Below are 14,904 nucleotides of genomic sequence, written 5' to 3'. Positions count from 1 at the left end.
ATTTTTTGCCCCTCTCAAGAGAAAAGAAAAAAGCACCATATAGACATGTGGAAAGAAGAGGACAGGGGGAGCTTGAAAATATATCTGAAGAAAGTCAGTATCCCCCCTCCTTCCCTTTGCAGTTCTCCTGCATTCTTCTCAGGGCTTGGTAAAGTAGAAATGCTACAGATCTTGCAGACTGCTCTGCTGGAGCCCAGGGTACTGCTGATTATACTCTGGCAGGTGTTTAGCAGGCAGAGCATGCTGCATTTCATGCATTTAAAATAAACTACCTCAATAATCTGTCATCTCCCCAAAATATATGCACACCTGGACAAGAGAAATAAACCGCTGGAACTGCCACCAAGAGATGTGTGAAGTGGGCTGAAGAGAGGCAGGTAGAGCCAGAGCTAAGAAATCAAACAGCACAAATTACAAATGCATACATGCTGGCCACCAAGCAGTTCAAACACCAGTCTACAAGAGCTCTTCTGTGCTCAAGGAAATGGTATCCAACCAAGATAGTCTATTTTTTAAGTCTGAATAAGCCAGGGAATGAAAAGCTTCCAACAGAGCTTCAAAGAGAGTTGAGACCTTCCACAAAGCCAAACACAATATTTCTATTTTGGACGGCAATGTTACAGTGAAAGGAGAGCTCTGAGAAATACCCACATATTGTGCTACCGGGAAATAAACTGGCAAACTAATCTTTGATTAGAAAAAAAAAGAAATCTGCAACCAACATGGCTCAAAGACCTGAGGAGATTTAAGGAATCCAGAGTGAGATTCCTCCCTTGCTGGAAGAGTTCTGATTAGCTTTCATGGGATCCCTGGAGAAATCTGAGTACAGGCATTTAATTCATATACTCTGCCTCCCAACCTTAATAGCTTTTAGATGTAAGCAACTCTAATGCCCTCCCTACGAGGTTATTCCACTGTCCCTGTGGACATAGCAGCACATCCACACTGTGCAACAGATTGCACAGCAGCAACCCCAGGCTAGATCAGCCTAAGTCACTAAATCCAGAGAATACAATGCCGACTCGAGCAGGGTGGGCTTACTGCCTTTCACAGGACTGGCCTGGGACTCTTAACCCCAAGAGCAGCTTTCTCGGGAGAGGCATCTCCTCATAAGCTGAGCCTGGCACAGCCGGAGCCCTGCAGCCCCATTGCACATCCCCATTGCCACAAAGGCTGCAGCTGGCACTGCTGAGCACCAGCTGCTATAGGCTCTCAGTCCCAAAATATGTTCCAAGAGTATCTTTTCTTACGTTCAAGCCCTTGTGGCCAGCTACATACCTGCTCTTTCACTTCATCTCCTCTCCTTACAGCTCTCAGTGCTTGCAGGGTTCCCAGGGTGACTGCTCTGTATTCAACCAACACTTTCCGCTTCTTCTTCCCTCAGAGAGGGCCACAGCAGGCAAAAGCCTCCAAGCACAATTGTGCTTCAAAGCACAACACCACTGTCTTTCATTTCCCTGTCCAAGCATCTCTTTTACTGTGCCATTGCCACAGAATGGCCAGGCAGACTGCAATGTCTCCAGCACCGCTGACAGGTTTACCCATGCTGCTGCTAAGTAGTGAAAGCCTGATCCCCAACTCTCCTTGTGGCATAAGAGCAGGATTTCCTCAAGTGACTCCAGGTATCCTGGAATAAGCAACGCATTCAGAGGTAAAAGCAAGTCAGTCACGTTTTTCCTTTTTCAAGTTAGGGCCACAAAGTGTTTCCAAACATGGCATTTTTATTAATCATGTTAATTTAATCACATTTAGCCTCATAAGAAAAAGTAAAGAAGATGTGAGGATGCTTCATCCCCCCTCCTCCAGCTGAGGCTGCTCTGTAAGTGTGCTTTACACATCAAACCACAGCAAAATTTAAAGCAATCGAAGAAGGCACAGCAAAGGCACTGAAAGCCCAGGACAACACACCACCTACAAGCAGGTCTCCAGAGGTCCTTTCAGACCCCCACGTTCCTATCCTTGGTCTTACTGGTCACTATTAGAGCAATTTTCTTCTGCATGCCTGCCCCTTCCTGGTCAGTACAGTACAGCTACGGTCTGAAAAGGGAACTAGAAAAAGCTGGGTACAAACAGAGAAAAGGAAGGAAAGAGGAACAGAACAAGACAATCCTTCCCATGTCATGTGTATCATATTTGCTCCCCACATCTCTAACATTCCTTCTGCAAATATTAGGTTGCACCATGACAGAGAACTTGTTCAGGCTCTGCCTGCACTGACCCCATCACTGCAGCTTTAAATCCAACCTTCAAAAAATGGCACCCCAAATTTTCAAGCCCAGGAGCCTCCTACAAGAAGGTCTGCTCTGTGACCCACAGCACCTACACAGTGGTAAGTTTGAGAGAGAGCTGCAGGCAGCAGTATGCTGTGACTGTCATCAATATTAATTATTTGGGGAGAATAAGATTGATCTCAGGAGGGCAATGAATTCCTTTCTGCAGCTGAATGACAAACAAAAGGCAATATATGCACTGCTGACATTTCCAAGGGCTACAAGGAACAGCAACAGGAGGAAACTGCGCTGTGATAAAAACCTGCTACAAAGGGATAAAAATCTGAAAAGTCTCCAAAATTTTCATTTCTGAGTACTTTCAAGGCCAAGAAGCAAAAGCCTTCATATTCTCAAATAGGCACTGACCCTAGCCTTCGGCTGGCTCACCTCTTTGCATTAAGAGGAAGCAATCACCAAGTGTCTTTAGAAACGTGGTTGAGTTTCCTTCTTGCTCTTTGAAACTTCTTGTCACCAACTAGAGTCATTACATCTGCAGACAAGGGCCATGAAGCGGAGCTTAGAAAAGAGAAAACACTGCCTTCCTGGGTAGCCACAAACCAGGGCTATTCAGCAGGCAAGAAATGCCAAGATGCACATTGCCTCTGCAATGGGAAGAGGATACAGTTAACCTCAAGAAAAGCTTTTCCACCTCTCCATGGGTTTAGTTCTGTGTGTGCAACAGAGCCTCCCTAAATTCCACCTAGCAACATGAAAGAGAACAACGGAAGGTGGAGAAAGGTAAATGCACTGAGGCTATGGCTATTTTTGCAGGAGAATGGATGAGGGTGAAAGACAACCCAGTCTATGGGGGTGTTAGTCCAGTGGAGTCCAAGTTTAGCAACATCCATCAATCACCTCAACACATCAGCCCTGTCCTGCTGAACTGCAACCAGCACAATTTGCTAGAGCAACATATTCTGGGATCCCACAGCACATCTGTGCTCATTCAAACAGGTTGGATGCCCTCCAAGACCTTCACAACCTCACGATGTTATTGCACTGGGCAGCAACACCTACATCCTCCTCCCGCTATCTGGATCCCTCCTTATAGACAAGGGCTAGGAGGTGTCTGTTCTTGCAGGAAGACGAGAGAGGCAGCTATTTCTTGAAGGGAGGCAGCTATTTCTCAACAGAACAAATCCAACTATTTGTATTAGAGTGGATTAGTACGGCTGTTACTGTCAGAATAAGTATTTTATAGATCCCAGTGCTCTGGATCAACAGATTGCTGGTAAATCTATGTAGGTGGGGCCCTGGATGTTACTATGCTGGGACAGATCTGAGATTGTTTTACTTTTGGTTCCCTGTGGGATTTGCTTTTTGCAACAAGGCTAACCTCTGAAAAAAAATAGCTAGAAATTTGGGCTCCTGCCACTGTCATTTACTATGTTCCTGTAAGTCTCTAAGGTTGAAGATTTTAAAACAGTCTAGTAGTTTAGGATAGCAACATGAGTTTCTGGTTAATCTACATGAAACCTACAGAGGCATCAATCACCAACAGTAGCGCCTGAGAAACTGCAGTGCCTCACTGATAATCAGGCATCAGAGAGCTTATAAATGGCTGTCCCTTGAACTGAGTGCATTAGTAGAGGTTCCTAAAATCTGTTTCCCCAGCCACATTTATAACAGCCTCTCTCCACCTCACACCACAGCTGTGCATCTTAATGTCTCTAAAGTGCTTGGAGATTCCAAGATGAAAGATAACATATGAGTGCGAAGTATAGATTAATTCCCTGAGCTCAGCAGTCACTGGAGCTGATGGGGCTAAATGTACCACACACCCACCATGCAGAACTTCGGCTTTGAGCCTGTCTTAAATAGTAACTACTTAAGCAGCAGTTCCCTTGGAACAAGTAATTTTGGGGCTGGTTGGCTGGGCACATGGAGCCCCAGCGGCAGGAAACACAGAAATGCAATAAACTACTATGAAAAATAGATGCTTTTCCATAATAAGGTCATAAACCTGTTCCTATAGAATCTGGTAATGGGATTTCAACTCATTTCAGCAGGAATATGACAAAGCTGTTCAGGTTTTAGCAACCAGCACGTTAAGAATGTGGACAAACATAATTTGAAAAACTATTTCCATTTCTGTTTGTTTTTTAATTTACTGAAAATCCAGTTTAAATATTACCAAGGAAAACTTTAAATTGAGCAAGATAAATTTTGGCTTCCTTCCGAGTAGAAGGCAAACCCCAAAATGCTACTGCAAATGTAACAGATGGGAGTTATTTTTCACTCTAAAAGATTTCACTCCTCTGCACTGAGATTAACTGTAATTAGCTCTTTATTTACATTTAGGACAAAGGTAAAATGATAAAGAAAGGCAACTATAACCACAAATCACAGGCAGGAAAAGGCAAAAATTTAAAAAAAAAAAAAAAACAACAAAAAATAACCCTTCAGAGAGGAAAACGTCATGTCTTTCTCACCAAGCATCGTAATTGTTATAAATACATAGTTAAACAGCTCCACAGCATCCTGTCAGCACTAAGGATAAGCATTTAGGTCACAGTTTCGCAAGCTTTTATACACAAGTTGATCAAATATATAAGAGTCACATTCTGAACATCTGAAAATATCACATAGCTGGAAGCGGACAGCATCAGGCCTAAGAGAGTCAAGATGTTCCATTACACTTTAATTTCATGTCATGCAAGGGATTAAGCAAAACCAGGAGAGAAGAAAAGACCAAACAAACAAAACCCTCACACAGCAGCTTTTCTAGGTAAAGAGGCAGAGAGGTATTAACACTTACTTTTTCCTTTTTTAAAGTCTTCTAATTCTGATAACACTTTCTCTCATTAAAGCTGAAGAGGCTCCTTAAGTATTTGTGCAAGTGCATGATTCCTGTTGTATCTTTGCCTTTCAGTCACACAATAAAACTGCCCAAGGATCTTCATGTGAAGCTAACAACCAGTATTTCCAGGCTGCAATGCAGCTTGTGCCCAGACAACTCATTGCCCCATGGCCACGCTGGCTGAAGCGAGATCCAAAGCTGCAAAGGTTAAACACTAAAGCTTGCCCAGTCCCATTTTAAGCAAGCTGTTAGCAATAAAGAAGAGTAAATGAGCTTGAGGGCAGTGTCAAATGCTTCTGAATCAACTAGACAGTCTCTCACACCAGCTCAGGGATGCTAATACCTATGAAGGGCATGGGATGGGAGTGCATCCTGCTCTCCTTCCTGGCATGACAATATGATCTTCTTCTGTGGCCACCTAGAGATAGCTGGTAGCTCTTAATGACACTACTCTGTGTGGGATTTCCAAGGTAATGGTTCTCTGGCTGTTCACAGGAGAAGAAGCCACCTTCCACTCCCCTGTCTTAGCTCAGAATTCACAGCAATCTCTTATTCCTTGCCCCACAGAGCTTTTAAGTTAACAATCCCTTTTTGTTAACACATGTAAATCTAAAAAGACTCCATGAGAATCAATGAAACTTTTTCATATAAATATGGAGTCAGAATATAACAAAAGGCAGAGAAGTAGAAAGAAAGAAAGAAGGAAAATAAGAAAGTGCAAAGGCAACACCGTGTACCTTGACTCCACTCACTGCAAAAGTTAAGGACTGGTATAATTCTCCTCATTTTACTCTCTTATATGAGAAAGTGAAGTTATCACTCTCTCACATTCCTTCCTTCGCTTTCCCCAACACTCTCAGAGAGTTCTATCTTTAGCCAGTTCTCTTTGCTGTAATTATCTTACAATTGTAATTGGATAATCATTCAGACTCGGGAGAAACTGGTGTCAAGAGGAATCCTTGGGGATAAAGCCCCCATTTGATGAAACTGAGAGTCGCTAAATTAACAAAGGACTGACTAAAGATAATTCTTGGCTTGCAGTAGAAATTCTGTTTTACCAGCAACTATTTTTAGGAACCCTATAACAAAATACATACACTTGTATATTCAGGTTCCTCTATTTTATTTTCTGTTAAATAAGACTCTGAATTTATGAACATAAAGATCTGTGCATGTGTCTCATTGGGACCTCTGACGTTGAAGGTAGAAAGTGCACTGGCTAAGATAAAAATTCCCAAAAGCATAGGCACAATTTGAACTAATCTTCCCAAATCAGTTTCCATTTTACACCCTCTGAGGATACACGTGGATCTGTCACATGCAAAAGCCCTACACATAACACTGGGGCTGAGAAACGTGAGATGAGCCTGCTCTATGAAAACACTGGGGTGTGGGGAGAAATCCTAAAATACCTCCCAGAAGAAGCTGTTTCCTTGCAGCTTAGCAGTTACCAAATCTCAGCCATACATTGTGCTGATGGTGGCACAGAACAAAGCAGTTTCAAACCCTGGAGGGAAAGAAACCTGCCGGTGTATGGGTCCCCAAGCTACACTCATACCCCAAGCTACACTCATACTGCAGAGCTCGTGCAAGAGGGGGGGTCATTCAGGCATGGCAAACATGACAGCCAGCTTGGCCTTCCTTTTGCCTCTACGTCTGGCCCACCTCATGCAGCCGGAGGAGTGCCAGCTCTCAACCAGCAGGTAGAGATGCTACCAGCAGGTCTGTATCAGCCTGGCACCACAGAGGAGACGGCTCTTGGCTTTGCTCATGTGGGCAGTGAAATCCATGAGCTGTGTCAAGAGAAAGGCAGGGGAGGAAGGAGGAGAGCCAGCAACATCCAAACTGTGAGCTTCACTGTGGAAAGCATTTCAGTTCCCAAATAACATGGCGCTGTTCACAGATTTCAGCTTATATAGGCTTTTCCATTTATCTATTTTTATTCCTGAAGCATTCCGTGTTGCTATATGATGAAAAGAAAGACCAGACAGCACGCATGCTCACAGATACATGAACGCATTCACATTACAAAAGTGGTCATAATCTTCCTAACTGTCCACCTTGCTAATACAACCTGTGCTCCGAGAGCCAAGGTAGAACACCTCTCCCACACAGCAAGCTGCAAGGGTTATCTCCGTATAAGTTTTGACAAGTCAGAGTCTTGCTGAAATGGGAGGACATTTAACAACAGTGGGGGACCCAGGACAGATGGGGAAAGAAATATGAATAATATACCTGCTAAAATAACCAATATAAAAATCCAAACATAAGTGAGAAGAAGGAATAAATAACATGTCCTGGCCTCTTACTCTGAAGGAGTGAAATGCTTCTTCCTTAATGCCAGCAGCTGGCATATGCAGGCCTGATAGAATAAAGCTGGGACAAACATTCCCTGACTCGTCCTTCTCATACACACATCTCAGAGCTTAAAATCACAGCACTGGGGGCAGCAAGGAGGTGTTCCCCATATCTCCATGTATCCAGGCACCATCCAGCATGCTGCCACACCACTCTCTCAACCCTCTGAAGTCTCTTATCTATGTGCTCCTGCCAGGCACTTTGGGGTAGCACTACCTGACCCAGAGTATGAGCTTTCTCAAATCTGGACCATCTCAGTACTCCTCCCTGATGCACACCAGCTAATACTCAGATGCAGGATACCTGTGCAGAGTGCTGAAGGTCTGAAAGAAGAGAGCCCATAGAAGTTCAGACCCAGCTTTCCTTCACGGACTCTGGAGGGATCAGGCATAGGCAGACTTGAGCAATCGCAGTTCTTCCTATGTAATTCATAATCACTTTAGCTCAAGCTACATCCAGAGACATGGGAAGAAAAGCTGTGTGCAAGTAGACCGGCCCTCTACCTTACAAAGGGCATTGTGTTTGAAACATAACCTCTCACCCCACAGCCTCCTGCTTCACCTCCATGCAGCAGCTCCCACCTTCCCAGAATCCCTTGCTATCCCTTATCCTTAACTGCTCCAATAGAGGTGTTCCCAGTGGCAGCAACAACTTTGTGCCTACTTCCAAGGAAGGAGAGTGGGTGCTGGAGATTAATCCCCTCTGCTTGCCCTCCCCTGCTCACCACAGGCACGCAGTGGAGACAGAAAGCAGGACCCTTTCCAGCACCAAGCCCTCCCAGCAGAAAGCCCCTGGGCTGGAGTGATGCTTTCCTTGCAAATAGGAGAGGCTTTTCCTGCAAGGAACACAAGACAGCAAGTAAATCTTCCGGAGCTGCCAAAAGCAACCTATTATAAATGGCCTTCTAAGTTATGAGATATGGACTTTCCACAGTACAGTTAATAAATAATACCCCTAATCCTTCTGTAAGGAAGTTTAAGTTTAGTGACACTTCTGCTTACCCAAGGGGGGCCACAGTTAAAAATGGAGTGTCAGGAAAAGAGCACTTTTTAATTACATAGCAAATAATTTTTTTTTTTACAAAAGATAAGGAGCTTGCTACAATCTCCCAAAAGCAGGAATAAAAAGCCTTTCCTAGGAACACAGAACTAAATGCATGGAACAAAAGCATAATTTTACAAGAAAGTAAGATCTGTACAGAAAACCAAAATTTTTATCCACACATTATAACCAGCTATTCAAAAAGCAGAGGCTGGGATGGAAAGAGTGTGTGTGAGAGTGTATTTATAACCCAGTTTACAGAAACATCCTAAGGCCCCGAGATGAGGATCCTGTTGTGGTGCCAAGCACTGCACAGACACACTCTGAGAAACAGCCTGAGCTGAGGAACAAGCACTGCCACTGTAACGAAGGGAAGTGACACTGGCACAGAAAAGGGCCACCTGAAGCACTGGAGCTCTCGTGGTCTCTTTTCTGCCCTTCCTCCCACCTTTACTTTTTTTCCCAGAAAAGCATTCCTACCGCCCAGTTTCCATCCAGATACCCCCCAAAATGCTTTGCATGAGGGGGCAGCTGTTCCCAACAAACACTGCAAAAGGCATCTTGCTGCTAGCGCCTGATCACTTTCAGCTGTTTTCTTGGATGCATCTCTTCCACTTTATTTTCTTGCTGTGGCTTAAGTCTGATCCTTTCCTCTCCCCTCTTCCACTTAAACAAACACGTTTAACAGCGGAAGAGAGCACGTATCAGAAGCTCACGCGTTTGCGATGCGGATGACAGTTAAAGTTGCATTCATCAGTGCATGTAGCGCTCTAGCTGGGAGCATCCAAATCTCCCTAGCCCAAAGGAGGGAATTTAAGCAAAGCGCTCCGCATCTCGGGTGCAGAGGCACGGCGCTGGGGGGGATGCTGCACAGGCGGCGAGACACGCATCCACGGCGCTGCGGCTCAGACCTGCCTTTACACCGGCCGTGTCCTTCACCGCGCGGCTCCGGGAGCACAGGCGCCCGTCCCGGATCTCGCTCCCAACACCCCCGGCCCTCAAGTGCGCTCTCACCGTGCAGTGGCTCCTCTCTCTCTGCCCTAGGACGCCGGGCTCTCCCAGCCTTCCTCCCGGCCGGCCGACGAGCGGAGGCTGCTGCCGGCTGCGCCCCGTCGGGATCGAACCGGCCGTCTCTGCCACCAGAAACTTTCCCTCTGTGTGAGGTGAAGTTCGCGGCTCGAAGCGGGGCCCCCCGCTACCCCCGCCTACGGGAATACGCGTGTACCCCTCACCTGAGGGTGCAGGGAGCTCAAAGCTCTTCTCTTCCTCCTCCTTCTTCTTCCTCGTCCCCTCGACTCCGCCCCACTCTCACCGGCCCCCCCTCATCCCCAGCGCAGGGACGGGTGGGGAGGCGAGGCGGGGAGAGTTACTCCGGGGAACCGGCAGCAGCCGTGGCAGGGGGAGCCCCACACGACGGGTGGCGAGCGCGGGCGGGCAGAGGCGGGTTTGTAACGCGGAAGGGCTGCCACGGAGTCCCTCCCGCAGCCCACGGTGTCCTGCCAGAGGAGGCGGGCTCCGAGCACGGGCCACGGCTCCCTCTCCTGGCCCCAGCTGTCCTGCTGGCTCGAAGCCGCTGGTGCTGCGAGCGGACGGGCGGATTGCTGCCTCAGGTCAGGGCGGCCGAGGGGCATCCATTGTGTGTCAGTACGTACCACTATAACGCTGCTGCAGCCCCCGCGCTCTCCGAGGTCACTTGCCCCCCAGGAAAGCAAAGTTTCCCCTCCGCGGTGGGTTGGGAGGGAAAGGCTCGTTGGTGAGCACTGCGGTGCTGCCTCGTCACGAACAAGTGGCATTTTTTTGCTGCGTCCTTGTCACGAATGCAGTCCGGATGAGGCTGATGGATGAGGAGAGAGCACCTGGAAACAGACTGTGAGGGAAGAGATAGGCCGAGGAGTGGAAGAAGAACCTGCATGAATGTGGGCTGGCACCTTCTCCTAGAGAGTGTGGCCAGGGATAATCTGCACAGTCTCTGGTGTAGAAGTGCCCTTGCCCTTATCAGGAATGAAAGCTCTATGAGGTTGGGTAGGAGGCTCTTCACCCTGGCAGTGAGTGACCTAGCCCTATTTGTGCTTTTGTCACCTATTAGCAAAGTGATATGTCTGGACCCAAAGCCTCTAGTACCAGAGGAACTGTTGATTCAAAGTGCTGCAGCACTCCTTAGCACTGCTGGCTACACCACTTGGACTGTTCAGTATTTCAGTCGTTATCCCCAGGGGGTGGTTCCAGGATATCTAACAGACCAAATTTCACTCCACCCAATGAAGCTCCTCTGCAACAAACCTGTCCTGGAGAGCAGGGCCTGGCCAGGCACCTTTCGCAACCCCTCAGAGCTGCTGCTACCACACATCTCCCCATCTTCTCTTCAAGGCTATAGGTGGCACCACCACACACACACTGCTGCTGAGAAAAGGTCTTGGTCCTCATCAGCCTACCCCAGAGCATCAAAGCAGTCACACCTGAAGTTCTCCCAGACCCCAAGGAAGGGTGGCCTGTCTGTCCCACAGGGTGTGCAAGAGTTGCAGTGGGAGGCCAGCACTGTTCTGCTGGCTCCAGCAGGAGCAGCTTTTCCTCCTGCACCTTCCCTTCCCGGGGACTCTGGCACAGCAAAATTAGGCAAAAAAGTTTCTTAACTCAGCAGCTTTCATGTCCTGGTTGTAAATGCCCTTGAAAATCTGCCTACTTGGCGTATGCTTATAGTCAGCTCTACTCAAGCTCAAGCCATCTCTAACACAAATCCATTCAAATATTAAAGAAACTTGTAGAGGCAGAGCTCTGTGTAGGCTAATTTATCCCACTCTTGAGGCAGATGAGTCTATGTTTTGTCCCTACTACCTGCACAGCTCTAGACCCAAGCCATATTGTCTAGAGCTATATTAGGTATCCGTATACTTGGCTGCATCACTGAATATAGGCAAAACTGGAATAGCAAGGCACGTTTTGTGAGCTGCATTTTTCATCATACTTACGGAGAAGTGTGCACTTCAAATCTTCTGTTGGAACAAGACAGTTCACTTTTCTCATAGAAGAAATAATAAAAAGCTTGCATAGTTTAGTCATGATATTTAATGCAGCTGTGGGAGTAGCTCTGCCACTCCAGTGATGGTTATAAGAATTTAATAATAATAATAATAATGATACCTTGTTCTATGTAATATCTGCCATCCATAGATACAGATCTGGGATAGGACATGTCACTATTCTTGTTTGGGAGGATTCAGGCACTGTTGCAATACTGGTAATGCAGGTTAACAGTCATCGACACATACACCTTGGGAAATTCATACTGTTCCAAAATCCGAGCCTGCCAGTGCAAATTGGGGGCTTTAGGCCACTGTCATTAATTTTCTCGCATTTTGACGGAAAGCCAGAATTCAACTTTAGACTTCATTGAAAGGCTTATGAATTAAGGTTGAAGACCAAGTTTCCAGAGATAGTTTCAAGGCTACAGCTGATAGCAAAGCCCCAAACCACACCTGCTTATTGTGTTTTCATGGGAAAGGTTTCAAACTCTGTTTGCTTATAGATGAAAAGAATTGGCAATTCCCTACTGTAAAATAAGGGTAATATTGCTCACTTGGGCTCAGTGCTGTCATAAGGATTATTTTCGTATAGCTATTTTTTCTCCTGTCCTCTCTCCACACTTGCACATGCTATTTCTGTGGAGGTTAAAATGCAACACAGTTACACTCCAGAGTGAATTATACTACAGCTTGAAGAGCAATTCAGTAAATAGGAAACATTTTTTAAGCATAAAAAAGCAGCATTGTGCCACAGTTTTTGGGCAGGGAGCAAAGAGTAGCACTACTAAGTGAAACCACAGGGGGGACTTAAATAGCAGAGGAATATACTGGTGTTTAGCCAGGACACTGGAGCTGCTGGCATTGCAACTGCTGCAAAAATATTCTGCAGATCTCCAGTAATGAGTGGCCAAAGGCCTTGGTTTGCTGCTGTTCTATTCCAGTTAGGCAATTTAAAATAGAAGCGCGGGAGGATCCTGGAGTGCATAGCCCAGTTCTCTGCCATGTCACACAATGTTGTTTATGGTTATTTTCATGAAAAGACTATACTCCAACCTAAAACAAGGTTGTGTTTTCTGCCTGTTACTCCTTCTAGGAGAGTCTTCCAGACTGTTCATGACCCTGACAGTCAGGAACCTTCCTGTCATGTCCAGCACCATCTTATTCCCACATATTCTGGCACCAGAATCAGCTTTCATTTCAGTAGCTGTTTTGCTCACTCCTCCTTACTCAAGTATTTTTATGGAGCTGGTTCTTGTCTCCTTCCTTCCTCCACTCAAGCTACACAGGACTGGCTTTTCAATCTTCTTTCATAAATGACTCTCAGTTCACCTCAGACCTCTTCCATCTCCTCTGGTTTCAATTAATCTTAAAGTGCATATGGATAACTGAAAGTAATTATAATATTAAACAGGAAGAGGTCTCACTGATGCTTCATACAATGACATTAAAGTCCTGATTTCTCACTGAAATATCTCACCTGGTAATCCCAAGATTGCATTTAACTTTCCGCAAATAAGCTGTAGGGGTGACTTCATATTTCTCCTCCATTTTTGCTTACAATGCTAAGTTCCAAGGCTGGATCAGAAATTTGTTAATATTCACTTATCAGTTCCCAATTCGCTTGTATTTGTCCCAGCTCTCAGCCTGTGGGCAGTTTTCTGATTTGTTTGTTCATAGCCAGCATTTCTGATACTGGGAAATCAAGGTGGTTTTATAACCTCTAAAAGATATGTTCCTGCTTGTTACTTTACTCACACCCACCTAACCCATTTTTTCCTCCTTTCTAGTTCAGGAAACAAGCCCTAGACTACACATAATTATAGTCTGTGTAGTTATAAATGAACGTGCCTTCTGTGTTTTACACCTACGTTTTAACTGGCATTGAGAAGAGTGTGCCTCATAACCTAAGATAGAGGACATTGAAGAAATGGGAGAATGACAGACATTTATAACATAGAAGCACATGAACCTCCCATCTGCTTCTGTCAAGGAAGCTTACCCACACATGGGTGTAAGGGCTGAATATTTTCTGCCCAGATCATTTTACAGTGAGGAACCTATGCCTGTCTGAGCAGGCACGCATGGCTTTCAGACAGGTAGGTACTGCTCATTCACCATAATGCATGAGGAGTTGCAATTGGATCTGTGTCAGGTGAGTCTGACTAACACAGATCATGTATTCTTTGCCATATTGACATACTTTGCCCAAACTAGGTCTCCAATCATCTCGCTCCATGGTGAAGCATGTTGTGTGAACCTCTATAAAAACCCTGCACAACAAGGAAGGACTGGAAGCACAGCTTCGCTATGAGTTCATCTACATTTATTCTTGAGGATGTAGCAAATAGCTGCTCCCCATGTTAATGTGCTAAATATCATTAGTGACTCTTTCTCTGTGTTACCGTGGTGGTAGGACTGCTATGCAAATGGTTTCTCAGATGGAAACTTGACCTTACATGACTTGCACCTAAGTCCATTCAAATCTGTCACAAATGTTTTGATACAGCCTAAGGCTGGAGATATTTTCCAGTCTTATGAGTCTGTTTTCATACAAGCTAAAACTGTTTCAAATCAACAATAGAGACAAATATCTTCTCATCCTGCTAAAGGCTCCAACTTTTGGTAATTATCTGACCTTCAAGTACATGATGGACACGGTTCATATTTAGGATACCTGGACATCCTCCTGCACAACACATTCAAATATACCAAGTTGGTAATAAATTGCCTGACCATGGAGTTTGCAGGGACACTTAAACTGGGTTGGCATTTCAGTTGGGCAAGACCAGCATCTGTCTAAAACAGTCTTTGAAGAAAGCATCTAGCCTGGGCATTAATTAGCCGCAGCTTACCTCGCTTGCTCACTGATGCCAGTGAGAAGTGGCAGGCTGTCAGCAAATTAATAAAGCTAGATAGTCTGAATACAGCCTTGGATACAGCCTTGGTTGTCTAGGCAATTCCCTACTGCTGGGTATTTCTACACAGAGTGGTCTCTGGGGTTGTTTTCTGGCTTTTCTCTCTTCTTTTGCTTCTCTGGCTGCTTTTTTGCTGACACCACTGCAAAGGGGAAAAGGCACTGAAGATAGCACACTGTCTTTCCTGGGTAAATGGAACCAATTAAAAGATCTTAATAATACAGAAAAAGCCTTAATACATCCTGGTTTTATCCTACCTAAATGTAAAAGCTCTTCCTGTATTGACATAAGTTTATACAGGTGGTTTGATGCCTTAATAGTTTTTCAATAGTCTTTTTTTCTGAACTAAACCCAGCTTTTCTGAGTAACTGTGCAATGATGACCTGCAATGGTCATGGAAAAAAGAAAGCAACATGTCAGGTGAATTAAGAAATCCATTAGTACATGCCAAACGCTTATTATTCTAATTGATAACAGTTTACTTTTCCTCCTAAAAATGA

At 45.3% G+C, this 14,904-nt stretch overlaps 1 protein-coding gene across 2 annotated transcripts in view; it reads right to left on the bottom strand.

Annotated features, from left to right (window-relative positions):
• IL1RAP (interleukin 1 receptor accessory protein) overlaps window positions 1–9,894 on the bottom strand; it is a 52,207-nt gene extending 42,313 nt beyond the window's left edge. For both annotated transcript variants that reach the window (XM_031046737.2, XM_031046739.2), the window contains exon 1: window positions 9,702–9,894. The gene's annotated coding sequence lies outside the window, so the exon portion shown is untranslated. The remainder of the gene's footprint in view (window positions 1–9,701) is intronic.
• Between the last annotated feature and the right edge of the window lie 5,010 nt (window positions 9,895–14,904).

This window comes from Melopsittacus undulatus, chromosome 6 (genome assembly GCF_012275295.1).
Source record: "Melopsittacus undulatus isolate bMelUnd1 chromosome 6, bMelUnd1.mat.Z, whole genome shotgun sequence".
Classification (NCBI taxonomy): domain Eukaryota; kingdom Metazoa; phylum Chordata; class Aves; order Psittaciformes; family Psittaculidae; genus Melopsittacus; species Melopsittacus undulatus.
Note: the sequence above shows the minus strand (reverse complement) of the source record. Positions and strands in the feature narration are given on the sequence as shown.